Source organism: Tachyglossus aculeatus, chromosome 1 (assembly GCF_015852505.1).
Source record: "Tachyglossus aculeatus isolate mTacAcu1 chromosome 1, mTacAcu1.pri, whole genome shotgun sequence".
Classification (NCBI taxonomy): domain Eukaryota; kingdom Metazoa; phylum Chordata; class Mammalia; order Monotremata; family Tachyglossidae; genus Tachyglossus; species Tachyglossus aculeatus.
In genome coordinates, this window is record NC_052066.1 from 171218221 (window position 1) to 171226009 (window position 7789).

Genomic DNA, 7789 nt, shown 5'->3' on the forward strand with positions numbered 1-7789 from the left:
ACTCTGTTATATTGTACTCTCCCAAGTGCTTGGTGCAGTGCTCTGCACACAGTAAGTGTTCAATAAATATCATCGACTGACTCTGATCCGGGTCCAGGGGGCTGGACGGAGAATCAGGAATGGGAAATGCGGATTGGTTCGAGCACAACTACACGGAGGGAATCACAACCGGGCACTCGAACAAATCTCTACAAGGGATCGTGCTCAAAAACTGTGGTATTTGTTGGAGTACTTACCAAGGACAAAGTGTGCAACAGAGTCTCACACAAAGGCACATTCAGGTCTGCAGGCTCGTTGCTGGCAACATCATCTTTGACCTGAGGAGCAACAACAAAAATAACAATAATAATAATAATGATAAATGTGTCTTGTGCTAAGTGCTTTCTATTTTCCAACGGCTGGGGTAGATATAAGATATCAGACCAGACACAGTCCCTGCCCCAAACAGGGTTCACAGTCTAAGGGGTGGGAAAACTCTGCACACAGTAAGCGCTCAATAAATGTGGTTGAATGAATGAATGAATGAAAACAGGTACTAATTAAATCCTCACTCTGCAGTGAGGAGACTGAGGCATGCAGAAGTTGTGACTTGCTCAATGTCAGATAGCAAGCAATTGGCAGAGTCAGGATTAGAACCCAGATCGCCTGATTCCCAGTCCCATGTTCCTTTGATTAGGTCACTACTATATGTCAAAACACTGTGCTACGCACTACAGTAGATGAAAACTCATCAGGTCAGATACAATCTCTAATACACAAAGAGCTCACAGTCTAAGAGGAATGGAGAGCAGCTCTCATCCTATCCCGTCTGGACTACTGTATCAGCCTCCTCTCCGATCTCCCATCCTCTTGTCTCTCCCCACTTCAATCCATACTTCATGCCACTGCCCGATTGTCTTTGTCCAGAAACGCTCTGGGTATGTTACTCCCCTCCTCAAAAATCTCCAGTGGCTACCAGTCAACCTACGCATCAGGCAGAAGCTCCTCACCCTCGGCTTTAAGGCTGTCCATCACCTCGCCCCCTCCTACCTCACCTCCCTTCTCTCCTTCTCCAGCCCAGCCCGCACCCTCTGCTCCTCTTCTGCTAATCTCCTCACCGTGCCTCGTTCTCGCCTGTCCCGCTGTCGACCCCCGGCCAACATCATCCCCCTGTCCTGGAATGCCCTCCCTCCCCACATCCGCCAAGCTAGCTCTCTTCCTCCCTTCAAGGCCCTACTGAGAGCTCACCTCCTCCAGGAGGCCTTCCCAGACTGAGCCCCCTCCTTCCTCTCCCCCTCCTCCCCCCCTCCATCCCCCCACCTTACCTCCTTCCCTTCCCCACAGCACCCGTATATATGTATATATGTTTGTACATATTTATTACTCATTTATTTATTTATTTTACTTGTACATATCTATTCTATTTATTTTATTTTGTTAACATGTTTTGTTTTGTTCTCTGTCTCCCCCTTCTAGACTGTGAGCCCACTGTTGGGTAGGGACCGTCTCTATATGTTGCCAACTTGTACTTCCCAAGCACTTAGTACAATGCTCTGCACACAGTAAGTGCTCAATAAATTTGATCGATTGATTGATTGATTGATCTCATCTGCATTTTCAGATGAAGAAATACAGGATTAGAGAGGTTAGATGACATCCAAGGGACAAAGCAGGAATACCAAACAAATTGTCTGACATCCAGACCCACGCTCCTTCCACTAGGCCACCCTGCCTCCATCCCCTACAGCATTCCACTTGCTCTACTGCAAGGGAGGATTCTTGCACCCAAGGAAGTGGGAAGTGAAGTGTAGATTGTGATTCCCTGCAAGGACAGAGACGGTGCCTACTTCACATCTGTGCATTCTCTTCCACCATTCAGTACAGTGCTCTCCACACAGCCAGCACTTAAGAAATACTATTACTATTACTACTATTACTACTACTACTACTACTACTACTACTAGCCACGTGGTTACCAATGGTCAAAGGTCACCAATGACCTCCTGCTTACCAAATCCAACGGCTCATACTCGGTCCTAATCCTCCTCGACCTCTCAGCTGCCTTTGACACTGTGGACCACCCCCTTCTCCTCAACACGTTATCTGACCTTGGCTTCACAGACTCCGTCCTCTCCTGGTTCTCCTCTTACCTCTCCGGTCGTTCTTTCTCAGTCTCTTTTGCAGGCTCCTCCTCCCCCTCCCATCCTCTTACTGTGGGGGTTCCCCAAGGTTCAGTGCTTGGTCCCCTTCTGTTCTCAATCTACACTCACTCCCTTGGTGACCTCATTCGCTCCCACGGCTTCAACTATCATCTCTATGCTGATGACACCCAGATCTACATCTCTGCCCCTGCTCTCTCCCCCTCCCTCCAGGCTCGCATCTCCTCCTGCCTTCAGGACATCTCCATCTGGATGTCCGCCCGCCACCTAAAGCTCAACATGTCGAAGACTGAGCTCCTTGTCTTCCCTCCCAAACCTTGTCCTCTCCCTGACTTTCCCATCTCTGTTGACGGCACTACCATCCTTCCCGTCTCACAAGCCCGCAACCTTGGTGTCATCCTCGACCCCGCTCTCTCATTCACCCCTCACATCCAAGCCGTCACCAAAACCTGCCGGTCTCAGCTCCGCAACATTGCCAGGATCCGCCCTTTCCTCTCCATCCAAACCGCTACCCTGCTCATTCAAGCTCTCATCCTATCCCGTCTGGACTACTGCACTAGCCTTCTCTCTGATCTCCCATCCTCGTGTCTCTCTCCACTTCAATCCATACTTCATGCTGCTGCCCGGATCATCTTTGTCCAGAAGCGCTCTGGACATATTACTCCCCTCCTCAAAAACCTCCAATGGCTACCGATCAATCTGCGCATCAGGCAGAAACTCCTCACCCTGGGCTTCAAGGCTGTCCATCACCTCGCCCCCTCCTACCTCACCTCCCTTCTCTCCTTCTACTGCCCAGCCCGCACCCTCCGCTCCTCCACTGCTAATCTCCTCACTGTACCTCGCTCTCGCCTGTCCCGCCATCGACCCCCGGCCCACGTCATCCCCCGGGCCTGGAATGCCCTCCCTCTGCCCATCCGCCAAGCTAGCTCTCTTCCTCCCTTCAAGGCCCTGCTGAGAGCTCACCTCCTCCAGGAGGCCTTCCCAGACTGAGCCCCTTCTTTTCTCTCCCCCTCGTCCCCCTCTCCATCCCCCCGTCTTACCTCCTTCCCTTCCCCACAGCACCTGTATATATGGATATATGGTTGTACATATTTATTACTCTATTTATTTATTTATTTATTTATTTTACTTGTACATTTCTATCCTACTTATTTTATTTTGTTGGTATGTTTGGTTCTGTTCTCTGTCTCCCCCTTGTAGACTGTGAGCCCACTGTAGGGTAGGGACTGTCTCTATGTGATGCCAATTTGTACTTCCCAAGCGCTTAGTACAGTGCTCTGCACATAGTAAGCGCTCAATAAATACGATTGATTGATTGATTGATTGGTTGTGAGCTGTGATACTGTATGGGACGAGACAGGGAAGAGAGGGGAAGAGCACATGCAAATCATTCCTGTAAGAATAGACAGTTGGTCAGGGTCCAGGTCTGCACAGGTGTCCACAGGCAGGATCAGATTTCCTCCACCCAGTAGACCAAGGGGAGGAGCTTCTCCTGAGGCTGTGGAGGATCGGAGAACTCCCTTCATGACATCATGAGGAGTGGAGCTACTACTCCCCACCCCTCTCCCCAGAGACCACAAATTAGCTCAGCGTCAGTCCTGTGCGGCTCCCGGAACCACATACTTCTTCTGGTCAATTGGATTGGTCATCTCCATTACGACCCCAATGCCACCTGCCAACCCTGTGCACGGGCCTGGGAATCAGAAGGACCTGAATTCTAATTCTGTCTCCGCCACGTCTCTGCTGTGTGGCCTTGGGCAAGTCACTTCACTTTTCTGGGCCTCAGTTATTCTGTCAAATGGGGATAAAGAAGCAGCGTGGCTCAGTGGAAAAGAGCACGGGCTTTGGAGTCAGAGGTCATGGGTTCAAATCCCAGCTATGCCAATTGTCAGCTGTGTGACTTTGGGCAAATCACTTAACTTCTCTGGGCCTCAGTACCCTCATCTGTAAAAATGGGGATGAAGACTGTGAGCCCCCCGTGGGACAACCTGATCACCTTGTAATCTCCCCAGCGCTTAGAACAGTGCTTTGCACATAGTAAGCGCTTAATAAATGTCATTATTATTATAAAGACTGTGAGCCCCATGTGGGACAGGGACTCTGTTCAACCTGGTTTGCTTGTATCCACCCCAGTCCTTAATACAGGTCCTTCCCAATCAAGCTTTACAGTCGTTCAGAAGGACCCCCGGTGGGTCTAGAGAACCCTGTACCCCCTAGGAGGCCTGCTTCAAGGGACCCTTCGCAGGGGGAAAAGGCCCCAGGAGCCATGCTCCTGTTTCAGGGAACGGTTCTGAGGTTCTGCTGATTTTGGCTATGGATCCAGAGTTCCCGGGAGAGGATTGAGATCCACTCTCCCAACAGAAGAGCTCCTGCCCATGTTCTTCGGGCGGTAAGTGCTCAAGAAATACCACTGATGAATCATATAATAATAATAATAATTATTACTATTATTATGTTGCTTGTTAAGCACTTTCTATGTGCCAAGCATTGTTCTAAGCACTGGGGTAGATACAAGTTAATCAGGTAGACACAGTCCCTCTCCCACATGGGGCTCACACGCTTAATCCCCATTTGACAGGTGAGGTAACTGAGGTCCAGGGAAGTGAAGTGACTTCCCAAAGTCACACAGCAGACGTGAGGTAGAGCCCCCAGTTTCTTTTGACTCTCAGACCTGTGTTCTATCCACTAAGCCATGCTGCTTCTCTTTGCTACTGATTGATTAGCTGAGCCAGGCCCTGATGCTAGAAAGCTCCGTGCTGGGTCACATCTCCCCACCAGTGGGAACTGATTCTCAGAGGCGCACCCCTGAACAGGGCTGGGTTGTACAAAAGGGAACCCAGGGCAGAAACCCCCGAGCAGGCCAGCTCCAGATACCTCAACCGGCCAGGTTGCTTCCTACAGGGGGTTAAAGGTGTTTGCCTGCTCTCTAGGACCAAGCCCAGGGGCTCCCAGTGGTCCTGACCCTGGATGTTTCCCCAGCCAGCCATCCCCTGCACCAAACAGTGGCCCTGAGTAGGCCAAGTGGGGGCTTTCCACCTTGGCTGGCCAGTTGCCCGTCTGTCCTAGAGGCAGTCCCTGACTGCATACCCTCAACGGGCTCTGGAAAGCCTAGGTACCCTGCGTCTGCCAGGGGTTCCAGAGAGTTTCTAGGCAGCAAAATGGGAATGGAGGGTACCCCCATTACCTGGCATACGCCAGACACACTTGCCTCCAGGGCTGTGTTTGGGAGGAGCTTCTACACCTCTATACGGCCAGTAACCATACTCCCTGGAGCGATCAGGGCTCCGGGTGGCTCTAATCGATCACCTCAACAAACACGAAAACACAGCATTTTACGGTCAGGGAAACTAAGGCAGGGAGCGACGAAGCAGGGCTGTAACTAGGAACAGAATCTAAGCCAACTCCATCCTGACTTTCTTCACCAGAGAACATTATCTCTCCTCAGAGCAGCTGTGTGGCATGACTGTTCCCTCATGGAAATTAAGTGGGTCAGGAATAACCGGGAGCTATTTTAAGCCACGTTCTATCCCGGGGTATGGGGAGTTCCTATATGTAGCCATATAAGTGAAAGATGGATCCCTTCGGTTTTTCAGTAGTCTGGGAAGTAGCCCATCAAGGGTGAAACAGAAAACAGTTTCTCATCCTCGGTGGCACAAAAGCTCAATCTGCCTTTTCCACCTCGGTTGGGTTTTTCTCTTCTTTCCCCTGACCGTACCTTCTCTTCAGCCTGCGTCCTCGCCTGTCTTTCCGCTCTTCCCTCCTCCTCTCACTCCTCCCGCGCTCCCTGGCTCAGCTTCTCTAATCCCTGCCCATAGCGACGGGAGAAAACAACAACATAATAAATAGTCCCGCCGTGAACGGCTGAGCTTTCGAGGCCTTCCAAGAAGTGCTGGCAAGCAGGGGCCGGGGGATCGGGAGAGGAGTCGGGAGGAAACCCACCACCAAGTAGAAGCGAAGCCAGAGACCGAGGGAAGAGAAAAGAAACACAAACTGCAAGACTGACCAGAGAAAGTGTCTAGTGACGTGTTGACAGCCAATTGGGATCCAGAGAGAGGGGCAAGCAGAGAAGTCTGGATCCCCAGAAGGGGAAGAAGTGACAGTTTTCCCTAACCTGCACTGTCCAATGACAGCCAAGTTCACGGATCAGCTGCATGTATTATATTGTACTCTCCCAAACACTTAGTACAGTGCTTTGCACACAGTAAGCTCTCGATAAAGACGATTGAATGAATAAATGAATGTCTACAAATCAGAAAAACTGATAAAATTCTCCTGAAAGTCCAGGAGGAATTTTTTTCAGAAAAGTGATAATAACAATTATTATTATTACTATTGTTATTATTATTGCGGTATTAGTTAAGTGCTTGCTATGTGCCAAACAGTACATTGAGTACTGGGGCAGAGACAAGATAATCAGGTTGGACAAAGTCCCTGTCCCAAAAGGGGTTCACAATCTAAGTGGGATGGAGAAAAGATATTGGATTCCCCATTTTACTGGTGAGAAAACTGAGGCACAGAGAAGTAGAATGACTTTCCCAAGATCACAGAGCAGTCACATGGCAGAGCCAGGACTTCTGACTCACAGTTAGGACTTCTGACTTTCCGCCAGGCCACGCAGTAGTGAAAACTGTCCCCGAGCTTCTTTGGCCCGGTGACCCGACAAGGAGTTAATGCCCTCCGGGATCACCTACAGGGGATATCCTAAAAGAAGGTGTGACTTCAAGGGATTGATTTTTGAAGAGGAAAGTAAACAAACTTTCTTCCAGCCAACAAGACCAGACAGGTGAGCCAGGAGAAGGGAACCGAGCCAAGATTCAGAGGAACTCAAAGGTGGTTTGTTATTGCAACTCTCCTGGGAAGCACGCACACTCCACACTTAAATTTATATCCGTCTTGATTGCTTAACTCCATGTTACCGGGAGGGGAGACTTTCTCGCTTCTTGGGGTGGGGAAACTCTGGACTGCCAACACCTGCCTGTGGAGAGGAAGCTGTGAGTTATAGTGGCAGCTGTAGAAGCTGCTTATGAAACAAACAGTTAGCAGCCTGGCTCTGGAAAGTGACAGGCCAAATCCCTGCAGGACAGCAAAGCGCAGGCTTCACGCACAGAGCCCAGGCCAGGCCCAGTTCCTATACTTTTTGGGCTTCAGTCCTGTACCCTTTCTTCCCTCCGCCCGATCCTCTCAGCCTCTCCCAAAACCCTGTCCTGCAAGACTGCCCAGGGCTGCCTCTGACCAAGCACAGCCTAGCTCCCTGGGGCTACTCAGACCGGACCCAAAGTGGGTTCAAACTATCAGGACTCCCTCCAGAGCCCCTGGGTAGGGTGGGAGGGAGCAGGGAGATAATAATGATGGTATTTGTTAAGCGCTTACTATATGCAAAACGCTGTTCTAAGCGCTGGGGAGGTTACAAGGTGATCAGGTTGTCCCGGGGGGGCTCACAGTTTTAATCCCCATTTTCCAGATGAGGTAACTGAGGCACAGAGAAGTTAAGTGACTTGCCCAAAGTCACACAGCTGACAGTTGGCAGAGCTGGGATTTGAACCCATGACCTCTGACTCCAAAGCCCGGGCTCTTTCCACTGAGCCATGCTGCTTCTACCTTTGCCTTCCAGACTGAGGAGAAAAGAAGAGCTTTTGCCCACCCTTCTCTTT